The sequence below is a fragment of the Lissotriton vulgaris genome, chromosome 10 (genome assembly GCF_964263255.1).
Source record: "Lissotriton vulgaris chromosome 10, aLisVul1.2, whole genome shotgun sequence".
In the NCBI taxonomy this organism is placed as follows: Eukaryota; Metazoa; Chordata; class Amphibia; order Caudata; family Salamandridae; genus Lissotriton; species Lissotriton vulgaris.
The window spans coordinates 625943546-625970167 of record NC_141698.1 but is presented as its reverse complement, the minus strand read 5'-3'; the positions used below and the strand labels follow the sequence as shown (position 1 = coordinate 625970167).

The 26622-nt window shown below is 44.8% G+C and overlaps 1 protein-coding gene across 1 annotated transcript in view; it reads left to right on the top strand.

Moving 5' to 3' along the window:
• Window positions 1–19612: 19612 nt before the first annotated feature.
• The window catches only part of WDR86 (WD repeat domain 86), a 345312-nt gene continuing 338302 nt past the window's right edge, over window positions 19613–26622 (top strand). Inside the window, exon 1 of the mRNA XM_086941464.1 lies at window positions 19613–20016. The gene's annotated coding sequence lies outside the window, so the exon portion shown is untranslated. The remainder of the gene's footprint in view (window positions 20017–26622) is intronic.

Below are 26622 nucleotides of genomic sequence, written 5' to 3'. Positions count from 1 at the left end.
AAAACGCTGTTGAGAAGGCTCGGACCTTTGCGAACCTCTCTGAAACGGCTGAGGTTCCTGATATTCACGCTGATTATTACGGGGCGGATGCGCTTGATGCAAAAGAGCCTTCGTCTTCAGATTGTCGTAATTTGACAATGGCCGGGTTAGCGCTTAGCTTCGCTACACGTTATTTCCCTTAACTTGGCCTTACTCGAAAACGCCATTTTGTATGTTACGGCGGCCATTTTAGGGAATGAGCGGCCTCGTGGTCAGCATGCCCTTTAGTCCTTTGTCCGTGCCGCTGACCACTCGAGTTTGCCCAGCAACAGGCTATTTTTAGTAACGGTCAAGCCTGTACATGCGCAGTTCCAACTGACCAGTCACCCCTCAGGAATGTTCCGCCAAACTGACCAGTGGAGTTGTAACCCCTCCCATGAGTTGGCTGTGCTCCAAAAATGACCATATATGTACACCCCATGGGGTCTTAATAAACTTGTCTTTTGTACTTTTCAGTTTCCGTGCCAACAGTTCTTTCGGTGTAAGTGGGTTATCTGCGGAGCATGTAGGCCTTGGGAACCCAATACCACAAATTGGCGACCACGAAGGGACTCATCGGCGACTCGGATGCCCGAAGGAGAGGTCGTGACGAAGGATTGGAAACTCGCCATGGACGCGTACGCTGCCACTGAGTGACCCGAGTCTTGGCACCCACGGTGTTTTCTTCCTTTCCTTCTGATCTGACCTTCCAGGTGGCGCCGGTCTCCGACTGAGATCCTGATCGTCTGCGTTGCTGTACAGTGCCTGTTTGGCTGATTCGATTAAAGACCTTGGCAGCTGGAATCTGGATATTTGAGATTGGGTAAGATTTGTGATCGGTAAGGTAGTCTACGGACGCTTACTGAAGTTCTATGATTGTGACTATGATTTGAGTTAGCTAACATTTTGACTTTGTGAACTTTGAATATATGTGTAGTGCACTTCACATAGGCAGGCATGTAGAGATGTTTCTCTAACTTCGTTTTGTATTCTGAGCGGCACATTTGTGTGAAGTACTGTAAGTGCCATTTTTACGGTATCACGCTTTCGTGGTACTTTTTGAACATGCCTGTTTTAAGCACACTCCGAGGGATGTGCTGTCTTGGAAATGGTACCACAATTAGGTTAGCGGAATCTCAGCCGGCTCCCCCAGAGGGAACTCCAAACCGTGAGATGTATGTCAAATTTGGCCTTCCGCCTATACTGTACAGTAAATTATGGCATAAATATACTAGAACTGATCCCGAGTTGCAATGGCCACTACATGGGTCGTTTGATTTGCGAAAGGCTCAATTTGAGGAGCAATGTTTGTTTCAGCGCAGGTCTAGACAGGATATGTTTGATTGTGTGCGAATGTGGGAGAAAGTGGTGCGTGAACGTATGAAGCGTGAAGTTGCCTTGGCGGACAAAGAGCAGCGCAAGGCTTCTCGAGATAAAGCTTTACAGCTTGAGGAAAAGGAGGCACAGGAAAAGAAAGAGAGAGAGGCACGGGAACGTAATTTGCAAACGACCGGTCAATTCCCTATCCGACGACCGCTTTATCCTGTCCTTAATAATGAAATTGATGATTTTTCGTTATTAGATCGATCTCCGCCTCCGTACGTTCCTCCTACGGCTCCGACTGAGGATTCTGGTGATGAAGAACAGGATAAGTCGGAGAAGTCGGATAAGTCGGATAAGTCGGATAAGTCGGATAAGTCGAGTGTCAGGTTATCTGCGGAGAGATCCGCGGAACTGCGTAGTTGTGCTCGAAAATTGAATTTAAATCATATAACTGTGTCAGACGTTGTTGCCGAAAGGGGTAAATGGACAGAACGAGAATTGATGTGTTTTTTGAATACTTTTGCAGATGAAGTTGTTGCTCGATTTCGTAAATATTCAGAGACTTTAGAACCTAAGGCTGTGTCGGTTCATCGTGAGAATTTGGATAAAGGTTTATTTGTTATTGCAGATGTCGATACCTTTTTCAAACAACTGATCCAGCTGCGGGATGAGACGTCCAGGTTGCGGGAAGAAAAGAAAAAGGATAAGGAGTCCGTGCCGGGGTCCACTGAGCAATCTAAGGAGTGTTCTCTCCGGGGTTCAGATAAGAATTCTAAAGTGCATGTTATGCCTATGCGTGAAGCTGCACCTTTGTATGTTCCCCCTAAGGGGGATGGTACAGATGACGATAAAACGTCGAAGGATGCGAAGGGGTACTTTATATATAATTGGGTGTATACGCCTTGGAATAGAGCAGATGTTATGGCACTAAAAAACTCCTTACCTGATCTCCGAAAAAATCCAGCCGCATTCTATGAAGGGGTGGAGGGGGCCATTTCCTCTTGTGTTATGACTCTTGTTGATATAGATCTCTTTTTTGGGTTAATTCTTCCGCCTGATATGTGGAGGTCGATTCGAAAAACTAATGATCAAGCGATGCTTGGGGGAACTTGAAAAGAAATAAACCAGGCTGACTTAGACAGGGAGCCTGCATGTAAACCATGTGATTTAATTTTAGACCTCCCAGCGGCTATTTTAACTAAACTAAAAACGCTTGTTCCTTCCAAAAAGATCGATTGGACTATGCTAGCTTCATGCAAACAAAAGTTAGATGAATCGGTATCAGATTTCTTTACACGTTTCGAAGAAGCGTTTCATGATTACAGTGGTCAATCGTTAACAGATGATACGGGTAGGCATCTGTTTGTTGATAAGTACGTGGCTAATCTCCTACCGGAGATTGCAAAGCGGTTAAAAGCGAGTGAAAGTTCCTGGACCACGGAGACCCCTGCGTCTTTGTTAACTATGGCTCAGTATTATGAACGACAGGAATTAGAGGCTAAAGAAAGTGCAGATAAGAAAACGAAGGAATTGAAAACGAAGGTGATGTTGGCACAGTTTCGGGGGACGCAATCTAGAGGGAATGATAGAGGTAGACGAGGAGGGAGTAATGCGTCGTACAGTCGTACTGACATAGCGGAGGACCAATGTGCATATTGTAAAGAGTTTGGGCATTGGGCTGAAGATTGTCCGGTACTTCGTGAACAGCGTAGTCAGCGTGGTCGAGGAGGTGGTAGGGCGAGGAATAATTATTCAGGAGCGAGAGGTGGCGGAAGTGATCGTGGTGGGTTTGAAACGAGGGGCCGTGGTCAGGATGAACGAAATACTTTTGATAGACGAAACCAATATCAGATCTCGGAGGGTGAGAATGTGGAGCATCAGGATTATGTGCATGCATAGGATTGCGTAGGATGGGGTACGGAATCAGTTGAAGTGCCAGTAGATCAAAGAGGTCCATATGTATCAGCGGGCATTTTGGGTTCTACTGATCAGTTTTTAGTTGACACAGGAGCTACTCGTAGTGCTTTGTCCAAAAACTTGGTTCCAAGGGCTCCCCTGTATGGCGAAACGATAACATGTATAGGGTTTGATGGCACACCCTCTCCTAGCCCATTATCACAACCTCTTGCACTTTGCATTGACAAATTTTTCAGTTTTGGTCCATTTTTGTTGTCACCTCACACTCCAGATAACATTATGGGCATTGATTTGCTCAAATATTTTTGAGCAACGATACGCTGCGCTCCCGAAGGAGTGCGGGTTATTTTGAATGACAATTACCCAGATTCAGACAGATTTTGTACCATACAGGAAATAGAAGCATTAGCCTCTCTCCCTCACACGTTGTGGGCAACCTCAGATACGGATGTGGGACAGATGCTTATTCACCTATTAGAATTACTGTCAAGGAGGGAGTACTTTTGCCACATGTACCACAGTATAAGATCTCTAGGGAAGGTGAAATTACCCTGACGCACATCGTTCAGGATTTGATTGTTGCAGGAGTAGTGGAGGAAGTTCCCTACAATGTTTGTAATAGCCCTATTCTCCCGATTCTTAAGAAAGACACTGACGACAAAGTCTATCGATTTATTATTGATTTGAGAGAAATTAACAAAATTGTCATCCCTCAATACCCAGTGGTGTCTGATATCACGACATTGCTTACATTGGTCCCCCCAACAGCAACGACATTTACTGTCATAGATCTCAAAAATGCATTCTTTTCCATTCCCATCCATCCTGACAGCAGATATTTATTTGGCTTTACGTTAAATAATAAATCGTATAGATTTTGTCGTGTTCCTCAAGGTTATACAGAAAGTCCTAGCATCTATAGCCAGGCTTTAAAAAGACAGCTTGATTCTTTTGAGCTGCAATCCGGAGTAGCCCTTATACAGTATGTTGACGACCTCCTGTTGGCTGCAGACACTTACGCACAATGTGAAGAAAGTACACTTGCTTTGCTTTCCTTTTTGGCTCAGAACAACCATAAAGTTTCTAAGAAAAAGCTTCAATATTGTAGACCCAAGGTGACCTACCTCGGTCATCTTTTGTCTAAGGAGGGGCGTGCATTAACATCAGATCGAATTCAGGCGATTTTAGACACACCCGTCCCCCGCACTCAGAGAGATGTACGCGCCTTCATAGGATTAACGTCCTTTTGTAGACAGTGGATCATGGGGTTTTCGCACATTATAAAACCTTTGTTAGCGTTACTGTCCAAAACTACACCAATGCCCCTTGAATGGACAGATGAATGTCAAAATGCTTTTGAACAATTGAGACAGGCCCTTTGCTCTGCACCCGTGCTAGGTACACCAGATTACTCAAAGATTTTCACATTGTACGTGCACGAGAAAGATGGGTGCGCGTTATCAGTGTTAGTGCAAGCACACGGGGACAAGCAGAGGCCATGCGCGTATTTCTCAGCCATTCTTGATCCTGTAGCACGAGGGTTACCTGGGTGTTTTCGAGCAGTGGCAGCAACAGCAGTAGCTATACGGCAGAGTGAGGGAATAGTGTTATCACACAAACTGTTGGTGCTAGTTCCCCATGCAGTAGATGCCCTGTTAAATCAAACAAAGACTCAATATCTTACCAGTGCACGTTTAACAGGATATGAGCTAACACTTTTGGCGCCACATATCACACTGAAAAGATGTGCTACCCTGAACCCTGCCACTTTATTGCCTTATCCGGTTGAAGAGGGTCAGGAAGAAAAACATCACGATTGTGTTTTCCTGACTGAGGAACAGACAAAGGGTCGTGTCGACTTACAGGATATGCCACTTCCAGATGTGGATGGGGAACTGTGGGTTGATGGATCGTGTTTGAGGCTGCCAGATGGCACGACTTCCGCAGCATATGCGATCACGACACTTAAGACAGTGGTAGAAACAGCACGAATACCACAGAAGTCGGCTCAAGCAGCAGAGCTGATTGCCTTGACAAGAGCCTGCGAACTGAGTGCTGGCCTATGTGTGAACATCTACACAGACAGCCGGTACGCCTTCGGAGTAGCGCATGACTTCGGGCTACTCTGGAGAGAACGTGGGTTTTTGACCTCTCATGGAGTACACATTATGCACGGAGAACTGGTGCGTGATTTCCTAAATGCGTTGCTTTGCCCAAAGAAAGTAGCGATAATTAAATGCAGTGCACATAAAAAGATCACTGATGAAGTAGGACAAGGCAATGCTTTTGCAGACAGTATAGCAAGACAAACGGCTATGTCTCGAAATGACTTCCCCATGTATGTAGTGAAGTCGCAGGCCGAGCGATGGCATGATGCTAGAGCAGAGATACTAGATATCCAAAAATCAGCGACTGAAGCAGAACTTGTAACATGGGCAGCCGAAGGGATACTGGATGACGAGGGTTGTTGGAGGAGTAAGGACATGGAGAGATGGAAATTGCCGGCAGCTTACTTGCAGGCGATGGTCCAGATGACACACGGGTTAGCGCATGTGGGAGCTCTTGCAATTACTCGATTGTTAACACGAGTTTGGGAGCATCCTGAGATTGCTAATACTGCTAAGAGAGTAGTGCAGACCTGTTTGATATGTTTACAGCACAATCCTGCGAAAGGGACGCATACTCCAAAAGGAGGTTTCGTTCCACCTTCTGCACCATTCGAGGTACTTCAAATGGATTATATCCAGCTTGAGCGCTGCAATAACCTTAAGTATGTCTTAGTGGTGGTGTGTGCTTTTAGCAAATGGATCGAGGCCTTCCCCACGAAAGATAATACAGCTTTGACAACAGCTAAGGTTTTGCTCAAAGAGTACTTCCCTCGATTTGGAGTTTGCAAATTTTTGTGGAGCGATAATGGTCCTCATTTTGTTGGGAAAATTGTGGAGTATGTGCTAAAAGGATTGGGGATCCAGCAAAAGTTTCATGCTGTGTTCCACCCTCAGTCAGCAGGTCTTGTTGAGCGGTACAATGCCACGTTGAAGTTGAAACTGGCTAAGATTGTGGCGTCCACGTCATTGAAGTGGCCGGATGCCTTGCCGCTAGCATTGCTCTCTCTTAGATCAGTGCCCCACTCTCGAACTGGCCTCACACCGTATGAAGTGGTGTTTGGAAGGCCTATGAACATATGGGGAGTTCCTAAGCCGCGATTGTTACATGATGTGCCTTGTATAATGATGAACGATTATTTGGCACGATTAACAAATGATTTGCTTTCTATTCATCAACAGGTTCGAGAAGCGCTCCCTGACAATTCCATTGGAGAGGCCCATAGTCTCCGTCCTGGGGACTACGTAATGGTGAAGTCGTTCGAGAGGGCAAATAGCTTGGAACCGAGGTGGCGTGGCCCCGAGCAGGTCCTCTTGGCGACTCGAACGGCTGTGCGAGTGACTAACAGAAAGCGGTGGGTGCATTCAACTCACTGCCGTCGCGTCTCTCCGGACCTGGTGAATCCTACTGTGCTGTCCGACTACAAAGAGATCTTGGATAAAGAAAAGAGCCCAGCTGTGACATCGGTCGAATCTGAGGGAGCCTTCCCGGACCACACTGTTTCTGGACGACAGCGCTACGATCTGTGGCCAAGATAGGAAGAAGATTTTTGTGCGAGACTAGTTGGTTACCGCTCTGGGGTTTGTGAAACGGAAACCGGGAATCTCAAGGGGGGGGGGGATCAGTTCTGCCAACAGTAGCGACACCCGTCTTGACCCCGGAGAAGAAAACAACGGCTACCTCGGAGCTCAGCACCACTGTTTTGTTTTTAATTTTTCTAGTTGTATATTTGAGACATTGTGAACTTTGAACTATGGCGTCTTCTGCATCACGAGACAAGAGAATTCTTGGTGCCGTTTTGTTTGTATTGACAATTGTGGTGATAGCAGTAATAGCCTGGGTAGTAGAACTTGTGGTGCCTGTACGAGAACATTTACTGCCGACTACCCCGTCTCCGTCCGAACATTTTCACTTCACCTTACCCTACCATGAAGAACGGCACCGACAGACTTACTTGAACAATAGCTTCATTCAGATTTTGCATCATACTCATAATATGACGAACACTTCTAACTGTTGGGTGTGTGGGATGTTGCCGGGCATCAGAAGAAAGGGGGCACCCCGCTCATCCCACTCCCATTCTCCCACAATGGTTCCTGTAATGCCTGGTATACTCTCCTATTTACTTTACGATGGCCAACAAAAGGGGGGGTGCTTTTCCGTTTAAACAAGATATGTTATCATGACTGGGAGGGGTATCCACGAGCTGAGGGTACTCGATTTGAATGGGAAGAGTACCGCCCCGATAATGTGTCTGCACCCCGCATTTACAGCAATCAAAGGAACATTAATATGTCCAGTTCACATGTCATTAATGTTATAAATACCAAGGCTGATCTCTGCATACGTAATAAAGGTACAATCCCGGTTGGAAAAAGTGAATGTAACACCACACTTACATTTGACAGTCCGAATGGCATATCATTTGTGGCATCCCGAAATACATACTTTATCTGCGGTAATAAAGGCTATCATCAGCTCCCTGTAAGATGGTTAGGCACATGTTATGTATCTTTTGTATTGCCCCCTGTATTCATTGCCCCACCAATGTATCATAATGACTACGTGCTCTACCACGATTTTGTGTTAAATCGAGTTAAACGTGCTGTGGTCTTGGACGACATTGACCAGACCGATACTGCCTTACAACAGTATGTAGATTTTAATTTGGGATTGTTTTCCTTTGTGGGGGCTGCTTTGAACAGTCGGAAAATACGACGTCTGACTCGTGTAGTTGAGGCTGTAGCTAATGACACTGCTATTGCACTAGGGAATATCACGGAAGAACTGCAAATTTCTAGAATTGTTACGCTCCAGAATCGCATGGTTCTTGATGTGGTTCTAGCTGATCGAGGGGGGGCATGTAGAATTATCGGAAGTAGCTGCTGCGTATACGTGCCAGATAATTCGCCATCTGTTTATGAAGCAATTTCCAAACTTCACAAAATCGCTGCTGAAATACACCCGGACAATGGTACATGGACTCTTTCGGGGTGGTTCTGGTCGATGCTTAGTACTTGGGGCTGGAAGCTGCTGATGATTTTATGTATAATAGTTGGGATACTATTCTTTGTATGTTTATGTATACAATGTGGTCCTGCCTTATGTTCCATGTGTTTATCAGCCTGTATTCCATCTAGACGAGCTCTTGCCCAAAAAGAAATGATGCTTCATACAGAAGTAGCTCAAATAATGTCAATTGATATTGAAGATGAGTATCCCGACTACGTTCACTATGAGGTAGCTTCAGCTAAACGCTAAAAGGGTCGTCTGTCGTAATTTGACAATGGCCGGGTTAGCGCTTAGCTTCGCTACACGTTATTTCCCTTAACTTGGCCTTACTCGAAAACGCCATTTTGTATGTTACGGCGGCCATTTTAGGGAATGAGCGGCCTCGTGGTCAGCATGCCCTTTAGTCCTTTGTCCGTGCCGCTGACCACTCGAGTTTGCCCAGCAACAGGCTATTTTTAGTAACGGTCAAGCCTGTACATGCGCAGTTCCAACTGACCAGTCACCCCTCAGGAATTTTCCGCCAAACTGACCAGTGGAGTTGTAACCCCTCCCATGAGTTGGCTGTGCTCCAAAAATGACCATATATGTACATAAACTCTGTAACCTTGTACCGCCTATCTTTTTATTACCTGTAAAGTGTATAAAAGAAGGACTCACACCAACGGTCGGTGTGATACTTCTTGCATTGCCGAAGGGTGCTGTAGGAATGTACCACCACCCCATGGGGTCTTAATAAACTTGTCTTTTGTACTTTTCAGTTTCCGTGCCAACAGTTCTTTCGGTGTAAGTGGGTTATCTGCGGAGCATGTAGGCCTTGGGAACCCAATACCACAAGATCTTTAGTCTTTCTGTCTGCTTTCTCTTTCTCATCCTTATCCCTATTTTCGTAATATTGTGCAGTAGCCAATATCTGCGCCGACGAAGAAACAGCCCATGAACTCTCTGAATCCTTCAACTTAGTACGCAACTCGGGAAGCAAGTTATGCACAAACTTATCCGCGAACAACCGTTGGCCACCTTCCGTACTCATATCTTGACCACCATGGTCGATAAACGTCTCTTCAAACCTTGTGAAGAAATCAGACACACTTTCGTCTTTCTTCTGCTTGCATGCAGACAACTTATCCCAATTCACTCGCATAGCAGGCATTAAAGTCTTCATATAATTAATGATCCTACCAGGAAGTTCTGCAACTAAAGCTTCAGGTTTAGCTCCTCCACCTTGAAGACCATCTGCAGCTGTAATGTTAGTCCATGTATCACCTAACTCTTGTGCATGATCCACATGACGAATCATACCCCACAAGGGTTGCGGAACCACATTCCCAAACAACATATCTATATCGGCTAGGTTCATATTACATGCATCGGCTGTCTGTGACAACTCCTTATAATACCCTGCAGGATTCTTTCGGGGATCAGGTAAAGTCTGCTTAACACCTTGGCTGCTAGGGGTTTTCCCCTCCTGTGCTGAAATTGCTTGAATACTATAGTTTCATGACAAGGTCAGCTCGTCATAAGCACAGCTCCACTGTGCCTCATGATGAGCTGACCTTGTCATGAGCATGGAAGGGGTTAAGGGCCAAAACTTCAGCTCGCTTCCACGGAACATGTACCCAAACACGCTGAAAATGAGCCGGTACACCTGGCGGAATATTATTCGCACCAGCAGGCACTGCATCCTTCCATACCGGAGGAACCTCTCTCATAGGATGCTGTCGCGCTTTTCTCCTAACAGAAGAATCAGGCTCAAACAACGAATGAGAAGGATGCACATTCCTAAATGAAAGCAACGTAGCAAGTGCTTTTTCAACTTCGAGACACACTATCGTTCCTTTCGCAAACTCGGACTGTACACAGAACAACTCTGACAGAGTATGTCCCAACTCACCATCTTCCCATTCCTCACGGAGGAAAGTACACATCATGTCGAAGACATACCTCTGCTTTGGTGCTTCCCATTGACGGAAGACATCCATAGCCGATTCTAAATCATATCTCGAAGAATAGGTAACCATCTTACGAGTCATGTGATCCAAGACTGCCCGCTCTTCGGGACCAGGCATCTGGCTAAGCAACTGTTTACGTGCAGAAGCAGGGGTCATACTCAATGACCCAAAGAAAGGAGACAAAAGACCAGTAACAGTATCAGTCATTCTCTGTCGAACAGAAGGAGAAGCTGCCATAAGGACAGGAGGCAAAGCAGGTTGAGACAAAGCATACGTAGAAGTAGTAGCAAAAGGAGTATCAGAAGAAGTAGGAAATACAGGAGAAAAAGTCGTAGGAATTGGAGACGGAACTGATAGCAAAGTTGGCGGCCCTTGAGAAGGCTGCGCCAAAGGAGTAGGAACCAACTGAAGAGGAGCTGGTGGTTGAACAACAACAGGAGGCAAAGCAACTGGAGGTTGCACAACTAAAGGTTGCTGAGGTGCTGTAGCACTCTGCACATAAGGGGGTGGAGAACTCAACAAATGTGACATCAAAGGATCCTTTTCAGGGTCCTTCGTTGCACCCTGTTGAAGAGGTGACAAAGCTGGATAACATTTATCGATAGCCGTTTTATGTTGCCTATGCAACTGCTCACTCGCTTGTTCTTCTTCATTATCTTGAAACTGTATAGCAGCCTGCATTTTCAATATACCCTTCTCTCTTTTATTTCTCTTCGCTTGTTTGATTTCTCTCTGTTTGGCTTCCTTTCGCCAGAGATGGAAAGAGTCAAACATTGCCAGCTGGGCTTTCTTCTTAAATAGTTTAACTTCCAGATTATCTAAAATCTCTGTGTCATAGCTACCATATTGGGCCATTTTAGGACACCGTCTTTCCTCGTGTATCGGACCCATACTTCATTATACGTAATGCGGCCCACACCATGTTTAGAATAGAGCTCATAAGTCGGAGTTCCAACCGGAGGTATCGGACACGAGTCCTCCAATCGGGAATCCCTGTTACAACTACAACAAAATATCTTTCCAAGTTTGCTAAGACCAGGCATCTTCGCTCCCTAATCTAGCTTCAAACTTCAAGGGATTACCAAACTCTGTAGTCTCGCAAATATACGAGTCCCTCGGCTTTGGCACTTGCAAGTTCCAAATCAAAGATCCCGAAGGATACCCAAAAACTAAGAACTGGGAGACGCTCCACTTATACTTAACTGAAGTATCGATCATGTCACCAGAAGACCCGTCTATCGTCTCACTCTACAAATCGTCTCAAAGGGTCCAAGACAGGGCGACAGTCAGGGCAGCAGTCCTTCGTAGCCGTCGGAAAGCGGGAAGCCTCGCAGCAAAAACCTTCAGTCCATGTACGACATACCGGGGTCGATGAAGTGGGGGCCCTCCTCCAGAATTTCCTCACGAAGCTCCTCACGATCTTCAGGCTTGGACCGGTACCACTGAAGTCGCCCCACATTGGGCGCCAACCAAAGAACCGGGTTTTAGAACCCAGCAGCGCCAGGGGCACGCTCAATGTCTTCGGGTTCACCTGTCTTAGATTACAGAGACACAGGATACTTCTCGTTGACGTCAAAGATCAAATTTATTGGCTGCAACCAGGAACAGAAGTCTACGAAGTACGACACAAGTAGGTTCGCTAGAGACTGCTCAGTTTTCGTATAGCGAGACATCGTCTTTTATGCTAAAAATCACATTCCTGACAAACATCCATTATTCACGAATTGTCCAATCATAGGTAACATTGCAAAAGGTATTGCATGACGACAAACCCACTTTTCAGTTGTCCAGCCCACCATCAATTACACGGGAAAGCCCAACATTCTTGCTTGGACAGGCCGGACAAACCCATAATAAAAGACCACAACCCAAACCATAAACAGGCCATAAAAGAAGGAACAGAAACAGATGTGAAGCAAGATAAAGGGGTGTGTGCGTGTACAATAAACTCAACAATGTCCTGCTCTTTGACCTCTATCTCGACCAGCTACCGGACAAGGAACTGGCTTAGCAAGGTTAGCTTCAGGCAACGAGGTCAGTTCGCTCAGGTCATCTAGTAGTCAGCTAAAGGTGTACGTGTCCCGAAGACTCGTTTGGCCGTAATCATCGGCCTATGTGAGGGCAACTACAGAATGGCTGCCGTACACAAAATGGAACCCGAGGGTTCAGAACGAAATCCCTAAATATGTAGTGAATCCATCGATCGAACATGACGAAAACACTCGTACTTGCCGCACTCGCTATTTACGGTTCGCTACTACCAAATTCGTAACAATACCATGACCTTTATGAAATGGGTTCAGAATTCACGGACCCTCAATACCCTTTTATCAACAAACTGCCTCGTGCATTTCGTAGAAATGTTAAGCCAAATTTTAAACATGTCAGATACCAGTGGCATCACACATGTATTTAAGACAATTTTTTCTGGACTGTTAACACCCTTTGAGACAGTCCTGGGCATCTTCCCGAATTTTGTGCACTCTCTTTTTGGTGGCCTGCCACTCATTTTGGGACTTGTAGCAGGAATTTTATTTTCACTCCTTCTGCTCCGATATGGCAAGCCAAGTCACAAAGAAAACTCAGCCTTCGATGGAAGAAACGATCCTAGCAATACGATACCGAGACTGTATCACTAAGGTCCTCGGATTGGGCCGGCTAAGAGATCTGAATACAACCTGGTTTCTTTCATTCAGACCGATCTGGCAAAATTGCATCTTACCTGTGCTTCAATGTCTGCTATACAGAAAAGAATGCGTGTTGGACGTTTGTCTTACACTACCATCAACAGTACCAATGGATGTCGACGGTTTGCTTTGTCCAGTAACGACTCATGCAACGTGTTGTCCCCAGAGGCTACCGATTCTTATGAAGGCATTCGTTGAGACTTCACCATTACGAGTAGGTGGCGGTGAAGTACGAGATGGGAGCGGCAGCACACAGGTACAACCCTCTGTGAACATTGCTGATCTAGACACCAATGATGGCAATGCATCTCATACATGCACTATTTCAACTTTTTCGGAGTTGGCCCAACTTTCACCTACTGTGGTAGACGCGTTTTTTCCTGGTCTATCTGAGGTAATGTTCTCTCCTAACAACGAGAATAACAATTGAAATAGCGAGCACACAGCGTTCCCTGAACTCTGAATTCAGCCTTCAGCTTTTTTTTTAATTAAAAACAACACTGCTGAAAACACTTGGAACTATTTTTTTCACTTGAACGAAAAAAAAAATTTCCCAACTTCCAAAATATTTACCCTTTTTTTGGCACAAGGTACTCTGCTTAGAGTAGAACTATTCTTAGAGAACAGAGCTTCTATTTCTAGAGACTCTAGAGACAATATTTTGAATCAGCCTCTAGCACACTTACAATCTTGTATGAATATGTGATGAAATGGTCTCGGCCTTCTCTTCTGTATTAAGAGCCATTTCACAAATGTAATTTTCGCAATTCATTCAGCTGATATTTATATTTGAATTATCTGAATTGTACCACTGCTTGAATGCGTACAGTATAATACTCATTTTCGTGTATCTATACCATTTCAAATGATTTTAAAGTATTTTGGGGTGGGATGGAAAAACACATGCATACCTATATGTTTATATATTGCTTAGTATTTAGTAATGATGGACATTATACGTGGAGTGGGTGTTGTGTTTTATCTAGGCCCCTAATTAAATATTTCATATTTAGTAATAGCCAATGCAAACCAAATGCGGCAAGGCTACTTCCTTAAACTCCTAGAAAGCACAACGAGGTCTTACAACATACCAAACCTCCAGCAACCTGAGAATTCCCCGTGCTTTTGTTTTGATTTGTCTTAGAACTCCTGCAAGCACTGAAAGAACGGTCAGTTCTTAGTGACATCTTTAATTGACGTCTTATGTCCAACCTTACGTCAAACACGGCACCTTCCAGGTATAAATATACCAGCGTTTGCCTTAAGCGACACACAGTGATGTGGAGCAGAGCGGCTATCTACTTATCCGAAGCCCAGCTGATGCGAGTGCCGAAGGAAGCCGTCCCTCCCATTTGACGTACTGAGAAAGACGCTGTCTTTTTCTCCTGCCGAGAAAATCCAGCTCCGGTGTTTCCAGTCACCCTTGCGGGTTACTGGGAGATCGAGTCCTGAGAGCGAGATACAAGACCTCCTCCATTCTAAAAATCAAGCTACAGAGCTGATTAGATCCTTAGAGAATTCTTGGGTCCGATACTTGGAAAAAACTAACTTAACTTAAACTGCAGCCCATCTACTCCTTCCCACGTACTAGGCTTAGGTTAGGTACATCGGGGTAGGCATATTTAGAAGCACCAGTTGAGTATGTTTAGTCAAGCTTTTATCTTTGTATGTAACTGTATATATTTTATACCTTTTAAGTATCATATGGCTAAGAAACCATATCAATGCTTTTACAGTATTATTTCATAATACTCCTTTTACTGTACGCACTTTACTTTATAACAAGTATTGCAATCATAGCAATTCATTTCTCTTGTATGAGAAAGAAGACTGTTCAATAAATAACACCTTTTTATTGAAAACGCCCGTCTCTCTATTTCTCTGCACTCTGGTGAAACTAAGTATGCACAACTGACTGAGTGAAATAGCTATCTATTGTTTTCACACGACTCTGGAGATATACTCCTTATTCTGGGGGAGCAAACTTGTCATGTTTATGCGGTTGTCAGAAGCTGAATCCCTTCTTGTCTAATCAGGGAAGTTCACTCCTCCCTGTTCATTCGAGAAAGTTTCTAGTGACCTCTGAGCTAGCTGGCAAACCTAAATTAAGTATAACATATTCTATAGAGACCTAGTCGACCTCAGTCCTACGTCTAAACTATTGTTTATGTTATTCCAATGCGCAGAGCCTATTGGGAAAATAGGAACTACACTACAACACAGTAATTCTCAGTCCCTTAAAGTGCACCCAGAGGGGGCCTGGCGTGCTAATGCACTTTTACACATTCCCCCATAAACAGGCACTTTGGCCAGAAACCCTTGTTGCGCCTAAATCGGTATCATATGTCATGCACAGAATTTCCAATGACGAGTCTTTCTCGGCATTCCATATGACAGGTAAATCGATCGCAAGTTTATACCTGCAACATATATGCGAATGAGAACCTGCTTGCATCTGAGGTTTGAAGCTCAGAACTGAGGCAACCATCCAGTATTACCACTCTGCCCCCCCTTTTGACCTGCAGAACTCACGTAAATTGAGGGTACACCGGGATAAACAACATCGCTACCCTTGGCCTCACTTCTCCTCACACCCCATATGCTCATTCCCTCCCACGACTTCAAAGGAACGCCGCTACCCTGTTCCCCGCCCCCCCAATTCACCCCCTGCCGTCGCGTGGATGTGCATTTAAATAATGTGTTTACCGGATTGTCATTTTCTTTCGTTTCTTATGTATAGGTTATGTTTTTGTGTTGCAAATTGGTTCCGATAACATCATGGCGCAGTTAAGGGTACGTTGCGGTTGTGCTTTTTTGAAAACCTAGACCTGTTCCGCCGAGTGGCGTATCAATATTTGCCGTACGTGCTTAAAGTGAACACTTAGTGTATTTAGTAGCACAGTTTATACCTATAGCATCACCGTGGCATCTCGGAAGTTTAACGTGCCTGCTGTAGCTGAGCTTCATGTCCTGCCAAGGACATGATGACTGACTCAACCTTTCATTTGCCAGGGGTCGACGGAAAGAGTGCGATTTAATTCACCCTTACACTCCCTCACCCCCTCACCCTCACACCCCCTCACCCTCACACCCTCACCTCCCCCACCCTCACACCTCCACACTCCCACCCCCTCACACCCCCTCACCCTCACACCCCCTCACACCCTCACCATCACCACTATCACCCTCACCCCATCACCCTCACACTCCCTCACACCCTCACCCTGACACCCTCACCCCTACACCCTCACACTCCCTCACCATCACAACCCCACCCTCTCATCCCCTCACCCTCACACCCCCTCACCTTCACACACCCTCACCCTCACATAGCATACAGCATCACTCAACACCACCGCAGCATCACTCAGGGGCACCACAACATCACAATGTGTTACCACAGCATCACTGAATGCCACAGCATCACTCGTTCGCCATCACAGCATCACTCAGCGTCACCACAGCATCAATCTGTGCAACCATTCAACAACAACTGGTTCAAATATGTTCTCTCAATGTGTCAAGCTTTATTACAAATGTAACAAAAAGTTGTTAATATTTCACTTCTGTTCTTGGATTTTCGTCACAATAAAATACACTGAACATAATCTTCACAAAAGTTATTTACAAAAATTTAAGCTATTGCCATTATAAATTACAATAACTTTTATTTAGGTATTCATTTAAAAAAAAAATTAAAAGCCATTGTTATTTGTAATATCATTACATGTAAGTAACGTAAATACAACACAAATTGGATTACAAATGCTATAGGTGTCACATTTGCGAAAGTTATAACTATTGGCATTGTAAATGACGAAGCTATTAATTTCGCAATTTTCAAAAACAAAACATAAATACAAAATTTGTCATTTACAATACCAATAGCTCAAACTTTCCTAATGCAAGACCTATTGCATTGCAAATGCTTGTTTAGGACTTGTTCCCTGCTTGTATGCAGGTGTGTTTCACCAGTGTGCACTTCACTAATCAGTGCTTTTTTTTAAATCTAAGTAAAGTTTCGAAAACATGCCCCTGTCAGAGGTCCGCCCCCCTTCTTTTTAGGAAAAAACTGCCGAAGCATTGTTTTGCTGAAAGGCAATATGCAAATGTGGGCCACTTTTTTTTAGCGTGCCCAGGACGATTTTTATTCCGAGTCCAACCCTGGTTTCAGAAATGAGGGAAGACAGAGCATCTTACGACGAACTCGCCCAAGGACCACCGATGTCACTGCACTTGAGGAAATGTAGTCGTTATTCTTGGAAGAAATAACAGAACTGATGAGAAAGGAAGCGGGTTACTTGTCCGCTTGCAACGTCATCAGAGGCTAAAAAATATGTTAAAAGTGATGCAACACAGGAATGTGCAAGCCTAGCAACCCTGCATTGTTTACCCAGGAAGAACGGTAATAAGGCATTATTACTGTTTTATTAGAAGAAGTTCAAAAGTGATTGGGGAGGAGGGCTCTTGGGGAACCTTTAGTTTCTACTGTCCGCGACTTTAAAAGAGCTGCTTGCCAGAGGTCGCCATAGCAACGAGCACTCTAAATGCGGAGGTGTAAAGTTCAGGTGTGAGAATGTGCGAGGAGAAGAACCCGTCCTTCACGCCACGCAGCTGTCCTGGTGTGAAATGGGCGGGGATGTGACGCAGTCACTTGTTTTCCCCCTCAAACACATATACCATGACTGACAGTATGTACATAGACCGGGAAAGTTGGCAGGCATGTCAATGAGGGGTTACTGCGTCATTCTGTTAGGTAAGACATTTATTTCAGCGGTGTATTCGTCAATTAATCTGCTGTGCTGGTTGTCCGATGTTCTTGACCAGAATTATGACAGGTTTTTTTTCGAACAGAAAGAAGTGATATATTTTTAGTAAGTAGGTGAAGTACTCTTTATTGAGACTTAATATCAATAATAGGCAATGCAAGCGCTTCTTCGCAGGAGAGTAATGCTTTTAATGAATCAATGCTTCCAATTCTCAGCAGAGCTGCTTTCATTCATGTTAATGGAGGGCACTAACACAGAGACTAGGATGAGCCGGACTGTTTTACTTTTAATGGGACAGCGCCACCACTTCATGCCACAGCTATTCTTTTATATGTGTCAGCAAAGGCTGGTTCACTTTTAATGAGACTGAGGCAGAACTTGTCACCGGGGCGGCATGATTTTAATGATGCAGGGCAGGCACTTTCGAAGCGGGCAGGGATACTTTTAAAGTGCCCGAACAATCACTTCTCAGCAAGGCTGGTTCACTTGAATATGAGAGTGACAGAACGTCTCGCGTTGAGTACTATATTTTGCTGAGACATTCACAAGAGATCGCAGCAGGGATTCTGTACTTTAAATAGCAGAGTACAGCACTTTCCAAGCGAGTGGGTGTGCATTTAATGTGCCACCACAGTCATTTCCCATCAAGGCATAAGGGCTAGAACTTCTAAGAAGGGCTTGTATGCTCTTTACTCGAGCATTTCCAGAAGCTGGCAACAACCCTTCTGCACTTCAATAGGACATTAGCTTCACTTACGTGGAACTGAGCGTTTCAAACACAGTTTTGTGTGTGGCAGAAGTGGTACTTTGAGGAGGTGCAGCTAAAACTGCTAGGGATTGGAACATTCTATTATCAGAACGTGTGCTCAAGACTACTAGCACTAAAAGGCCTGTACCTAAGTTGAATGGAATTGGACCAGAGGTGGCTGAGCCACTGAAGGCTCTGTCTCAGCTCGAGGTCCACTTTGACCCCGAGTCCAAAACGAGCCGAGTTTGTATGTGGCTTATACCTGCCACCGACTCCTTAACCAATCAGGCACCAATAATTAAAGACAGGCATTAACCTTTGATGTTACTCAGGTGAGGGAAAGAGATTCCCATGTAGGGGCTGCATTGCACAATGTGAAACCAGAAGACCTGTGAGCAATCCCAGCTCCCCTGCTTGACCTTGCTGTTTAATCCAAGGCAAATGATTTATTTCACTGTGCCTCCATTATCTTCTTTTCTGCATATGAGAGCATCTTGAAATACCCGAATTTAGACTGTGCGCTGCACGTCTCTTGTGTTTAGTAGAACAGACTACTTAGGGTGCACATTTACAGGTGACTTGCATAACTACATTTTCGTCGGATACATATATGTTTCAAGTCAATAGTTAGAAAACATTACTTTTGATAAATGCCTCTGATTGCAGTTATATAATCTGATTTATTAAGATGACGCGCCTCCACTTGTTAAATAAATACTCATTATTTTGTTGTTGAATAGACTTTATGGTATTTTCACATGATGTTTATTGCACGATTTACACGCAAAACATAACATTCTCAGGGCTCAGCCAGTGCTCGGCCCCTTGGAGTTAGGCCAGACCTAACAGGCTCGGTTCTGAATCGATTAATTTTTTGGCTCGCCCACCTCTGGGTTGAACAACTGGTTGCTTTTATGCAACACTACGGTACACCAATGTCTCGGTGGGGCGTCTGAAACATCTCCACCCCACCCCCTGTTCCCAGCACCGAACGATTCGACTTATTTTAGGACCCAGTGGAGGTCCGGGGGGTGTGGTCGGTCCCCAGCACAGATGACTGACAGGCCGGCCAGGCTCTGCAGCACAGCCATTTAATGAGAACCAGGGAACATCCTCAGGGAAGTTTCAACAGGGGAGAGAAAGTATGTGCAGCGCGAGCAGAGTGAACAGGGGCTGCTGACTGCCCGACCCCCGCCGGAGCCCTCAGCTGAAAGCAGCGCTCGGACCAGACAAAGGCCGACCCCGGGAGGGGTGCTGCCGCGTGGGCCGCTTTTATTCTTTAATATTGACCGTGAAGTGAAGTGGATTTTTTAACGATGCCGATAAGCCTCGGGATGCCTCACCCCCAGAGTACCCCCTGCAGCGTCCCTGCGGATCCTTGCTTTCGGCGTACCTCGGGTGAGCAGTAGACTGCGTCCTGAGAACCCGCTACACCCACACCTTTAAATCTCCAGGCCACATGCTCTATGAACCGGACAGGGACGCAGGTAAGGGAAACGTGTTTCGATAGCATCACTCTCGTTTAAATGTATAGTATGCTGTTGCTGTGCATTGTCACGCCATGTTAAGCTGTGTTAATGTGAAGAGGAAAAAAATGAATGTGTCCGTCTGTAATGTAACGGGTGCTCATGTAAAGCGCTCTGATACCTTCGGGTCGAGTTCGCGTTATATAAAACTACTTTATATTTTTTACTAGCCTTTATATAGCACATTCACGGCAATTTTAGGGTTCGAAGCGCCTTGTTATAAAGTTATGGCATCAGAATCCATCTAATCTGAGTAACAGATATATCAGAATTATTAGACCCCACAGGGCTGACACAGTCTTTCATCCTATCAGTGCATATTAAATTCATATCTTTGCGTTTGATAATAGTTGGGTAAAAGCGAGCCGCTTATAGCAGCAGCACTTGGCGGTCAAAGCTTGTCAGTACAATATAAAAATATTGCCGTTTTTGGAGCTTATATACCAGTTAAGGTCACACCGAAGTGCTGGGAGTCAGTGAAATCTTTGAATCGGGAAAGAGACGGATTCTCTGTGATGCAGGATTTGTACTGCTCCAAAATGGCACGAGGCAACTTCGGGCCACTGCAGGGAGTAGAGTTCGGAGTAGCATGGCTGATGTATTTATTAATAGCGAGTATTAAAACGCACATTTTGGGCGCCTTTGGAGCTGGGGAACCAGGTTCGAGTTTCGGCGCCGACTCAACATTCTGTGATTCTAGGCAAACCCCTTAATCTCCCCGTGCCTTCTAAAACATGAATATATCCTTGTGTAATGTAACTGGTGCTCATGTAAAGCTCTTCGATTCGAGTTCGAGCAAAGGGGGGGGGGGGGGGGGGCGTGGCGTTCTGCAATCACTTAAATGGACACTAGAGGTGGGCGAGCCAAAACATTTACAGGGTGAGCCGAGCCAGATCCGAGCCAAGAGTGTGGCTTGGCACTAAGGGCCAGTGCATGAGGTGGCATGTATATTATGCAACAAACATCGTATAAAAATATGATAAAGTCAATCCAAAACTCAAATGGCCTATATTTCATCAACATGCGGAAGCGTTTCACCTTAGTACGGATTGGTGACGGTGGTAACGACTTGCGTTGTTACGGACGCGTCGTAACAGCACCGCGTTGAAACATCCGCGTTGTAACGGATGTTTCCCCCTTAGGACATCGGGTTAGATCAATACATTGACAGGCATTTAATAGAAGTGATTTCCAGGGCCCTTCAACAAGTTTTATGTCGGGCCAGTCACTAGTTAAATCATCAGAACTTGTCTGTCTATCATCTTCATGTGTAATATTTCCCCTACCTCAGAGTACTGTCAGTGAAATAAGTATAGCTGTCAGTCTTTTGAGTCTTCAAGGAGTGTGAGACAGAGTGATTTTGAATGATGACCCCATTGATATAATCAGAGAAGACACCGTTTAAGGATGGTGAGGAACGTTTCCAGGGTGGGTGATCCCATTCAAGTCAATATGTAGCATTTGGTTTATTTTGAGGGCGAAGATGAGTCCTCGGAAGGTGACACATACTAAATGTACAACATCCATTTTAGGACATCTTCAGTCCTCATCTCTACGTGTCATCCCAATTTCTCAGCCATCATCTCTATATCTCTTCCCTTATCCATCATCCCTACTTTTCATCCATCAACCCTACTTCTAATCTATCATACCTACTTCTCATCCCTATGTCCTATCCATCACCCCTACTTCTCATTCATCATCCCTACTTCTAATTCTTCATCCATACTTCTCACCCCTAATCCCTTCTTCTCATCCATAATCCATACTTCTCATCCCTACTCTTCTTTCACCATCCCTACGTCTCATCCCTACTTCTCATCCATTGTCTCTGCTTCTCATTCCTTCTTTTCATTCATCATGCCTACTTCTCATCCATCATCGTTATTTCTCATCCATCATCCGTACTTCTCTTTCATCATCTCTACTTCTTATCCCCGCTTCTCATTCCCACTTCTCATATATCTTCTGTGCTTCTCATCCCTACTGCTAATCCACCATCTTTACTTCTTATCCCTACTTCTCATCCCCACCTCTACTTCTCACCCCATCCCTACTTCTCAACCCTACCCCTAATTCTCATCCCTACTTCTCATCCATCATCCCCACTTCTCAACCACAATACATACTCCTCATCCATCTTCCCTACTTCTTATGTATATTCCTTACTTTTCATGCATCATCCATTATCCTTACTTCTCACCCAACATTTATCATCCCTACTTCTCATGCATCCTCCCTACTTCTCATTTATCTTCCTTACTTCTCATCCATCATCTATACTTCTCGTCCCTACTTCTCACCCATCATTCATCATCCCTATTTCTTATCTCTACTTCTCAGGAATCATCCATCATGCCTACTTATCAGCCATCATCTCTTAATCTTATCCCTACATCTAATACCTCATCTGTCATCCCTGCCTCTCTTTCCTCATCCCTCAATCATACCAACACAATTTCAATGTTTTGAAATGCACCTTCATACTGATTGATTGGTAACAGCCAATCAGAGTTAACAGAGAGGGCTGCATTCTATTGGTCTAGCCACTGAAAAAACTGCTTTCTCATTGCACACTGAGCGGTTTGCTTACAGTGAATCAAAGGCTGTACAGAATTTCATTTTATTTAAGTGCTTTGCTATTTCCATAGGCCTCTGCAGAAAGCTGATGGTCTGGGGGAGGCAAAGGGCTTTAAACCACCATTGGAGACAGGGGTATACAGGCCATCAGAAATCATGTCTGGGTTCAGTTTAATATTATAACAAACTAGCAGCCCGCCCCGACGTTGTCCGGGGGCAATCAGGCTTGCTGGTATTCCACCCGCCGACATGTAATTGCACTGGTCCCGTACTTTTAAGCAGAGTTTTGGGCGCTGGTACTTCTTAACTCTGCTTAACCCCAGGCTCACTTCCATTCCCACATTGTCCGGGGGCAATCAGGCTTGCTCCCAGTCGCCGAAACCCAGGCCCCCAACCACCTCCTCAGCCCAAGTTCACCGCCACCTTCAGTGCCCCCAATCATCCGCAGACGCCCTGCTCCCTAACACTGTGGCCACGCATCCGACGCTGCAAACGAACAAAGCCAGTATACACGCCCCGCTGCAGCGCTAAAGTTTACCTGCCATCCCGCTCCAGTCCGCCTTACTTCACCACTCCTCCCCGCGGTTAACGTACCTCAGGCCGCTCCAGTGTGGCTAAGTTCTCCGCTCCTCCCGCGCTGTTGTCCGCCGCCGCTGCAGTCCAGTCCTCCTTACTTCACCACTCCTCCCCGCGGTTCACGTACCTCAGGCCGCTCCAGTGTGGCTAAGTTCTCCGCTCCTCCCCGCGGTCCTGTCCTCCGCTCCTCCCCACGGTCCTGTCCGCCGCTCCTCGCGCTCCCGTCCTCCGATGATGTCAGCACGTATGTGGTTAGCGCACACGGCCGGCGTTACTTCGAAGGGACTACTTTTTTTTATTGTAAATTTTTTAAATAACGTATGTATCTTTTTTTTATAACGCCTATGTCCATCTACTGGACCTCCCCTTTCCAACGCTGTATTGGGTGTTGCGATTGGTGGTGTACTTTTCGAGTTTACCTGGCTCAAAGGACACAGTTCTCTCTTTATAATATTAGTATAGATAAAATGTTTAAAATCAACTCTTGGAGACAAGGTAACACCTTCATCAGAAACCTTTTCTGGTTGCAGTTTCATTTTGCAACAAAGAAAATGTATTAGTCTGAGTCTTCCTTTAGGTCTGAGACCTGCAAGATTTTCTTTCCTTGCGGTTTCTAGATTTCCGGGGCTGAGCTTCAGTTGTGTAGCAAACCAGGAAGAGCAATGACTGGACAGAGTTGTTACATATGAAATTGAAACCAGAAAAGGTTTCCCAAAGAACTGTATAGCCCTCTTTCCAAGTGTTGATTTATGGCCCAGGCTGGAGGCCCTGTGTCTTCTCCAACTCCTCAGAGAGCTTTCCACTGAGGCCTGGGCAAACAGAAAACCACTTACTTAAATAAAATGAAATGCTGTACAGTGTGGATTCACTGGAAGCAAACACCAGTTGTATTTCTTCTCCTCTTACCTGAAACAGCAAGTGTATAGAGAAGGCTATTTTTTTCAGTGGCTAGACCAATAGAATGCAGCCATCTCTGTTAACGCTGATTGGTTGTCAACAACCAATTAGTGTGAAGGGATGTTTCACAACATTAAAAGTGTCTTGGTATGACTGAGGAATGAGAAATGAGAAGTAGGGGTGATGGATGTTGGATGAGGAGTAGGAATAATGGATGAGAAGTAAAGATGATGATGAGAGGAAGGGATGAGAGGTAGGGGTGATGGTTGAGAAGTAGGGATGAAAAGTAGGGATGATGGATGAGAAGTATGGATGATGGATGAGAAATAGTGATGATGTAGGAGAAGTAGGTATGAGAGGTACATATGATAGGTGAGAAGTAGGGATTATGGATGAGAAGCAGGGATGATGGATGAGAAGTAGGAAGGAGAAGCAGGAATGAGAAATAGAGATAATGGATGAGAATTAGGAATGATGGATGAGAAGTAGGGATCATGTATAAGACGCAGGGATGATGGGTGAGAAGCAGGAATGGTGGATGAGAAGTAGGGATGATGGATGAGAAGTAGGAATGAGAACCAGGAATGAGAATTAGGGATGCTGAATAAGAATTAAAGATGAGAAGTAGGGAAGATGGATGAGAAGTAGGGATGATGGAGGAGAAGCAGGGATGAGAAGTAACGTTGATGGGTGAGAAGTAGGGATTATGGATGAGAAGTAGGAATGAGAAGCAGGAATGAGAAATAGAGATAATGGATGAGAATTAGGAATGATGGATGAGAAGTAGGGATGATGGATAAGACGCAGGGATGAGGGGTGAAAAGTATTGATGATGGTTGAGAAGTAGGGATGATGTATGAGAAGTAGTGTTGATGGATGAGAAGGAGGGATGAGGAATGAGAAGTAGGGATGAGCAGTAAGGGTGATGGAAGAGAAGCAGGGATGATGGCGGAGAAGTAGGTATAATGATCGAAAAATAAGGACGATTAATGAGAAGTAGGGATGAGAAACAAGGAAGATGGATGAGATGTAAGGATGATTGATGACATATAGGAATGAGAAGCAAGAATGAGAAGTAGGAATGATGGATGAGAAGTAGGGGTGATGATTGAGAAGTAGAGATGACTGAAAAGTAGGGATGATGACTGAAAAGTAGGGATGATGGATGAGAAGTAGGGATGATGGATGAGAATTAGGGATGAGAAGTATGAATGAGGAGTGAGAAATGAGGATGTCCTAAAATGCATATTGTACTAATGGGTGTGAATTGGGAGGCATAACAATGTGGAAATTTCAAACTGGTCACCTATGATCAGGGCCACTTTAATTATGCGGAAGGGAGGACCAGATTATGTAACAGGGTTGACTTATTTACGTGTCACAAAAAGGCAAATATTGCAGCGAAATGCAGCACAGTTTGTGGTAGTATTATTTAAGTATTTTACCGTTTTTACACACTGTTTGGGCAAATGTTCCACCTCTTTAGTACCAGTTTGACACCCAATAAAGCAAAAAGCAGCAGGAAAGTGATCAATCAACCTTTGCGAAGGACCTTCCACTGCGAGGCAACATGTCACTTTGTTTTCAGTAACCTTTTTTGATCAATTTGAGCTAGAAACAACATTTGTTTCGTTAAAATTAACAGATCATGCCTCAGAAGATGGAGTAGGTGGCAAATGCTGCAAATGTATAATTGTGCAGCAAAAACTCTTTCTCTGACCTTAATGCCACCCAATTTTGTCTTACTGGTTGCGTCATGTTGCAGTTCAGAATGTTGTGATGTTCACTACCGAGACCCATCTATATGACAAGTGGCGAATACATGATTCCGTAGGGTAGTTCAGTGGAGTGAGCTCCCAGTGAACCTATGTTTGCAACATGCAGGTCAAGTTCAAAAGCTTTATGTTTCATTCTTGTGAAGTTGATAGCAGGTATTGGCGGTATTGGAATTTGTTTTTGTGTAGGAGTTAAAGGTGTACCTGCGTGTTTGTTAATATTAACCTCTATTATTTAAGCACCTAGAGGCAACCCAGATTGTTGTGTATGGTACACAAATGGTCCCTAACGTTGAAATATTAATGTTAGACCCAGGGCCGGCTCTAAGGCGGTGCGATCGGTGCCACAGCACTGGGCGCTGACTTGGGGGTGAGGGCGTCATTTTTACAAGTAATATTATCATTTTAAAAGCACCAACCTGCGGGCGGGTTCCTGGCCTCCAGCAATTTTTGTAGGCATCAATTAAAACGTCAAGATAACTGCAGTGATTTATCGTGTTCCTGGAAAGAGACCGGAGGTTTGTCTAGTGGAAGTTTAGACTCATCAAAAGGTAGCGCAGAGGGTTAAAATGCCTGCTGCTATGAACATGTACCATGCAGATAACAAAGTGCATGTAAAGTAAATAGGTCAGTGGGTCACTGCTTCTGTACGAGAGCTCCTTTTGTTACATATCGTTTTTAAGTCCAAATAGAAATATAGAACACTGAGCTATTAACTTTCATAAATGAGCTGTGTGTA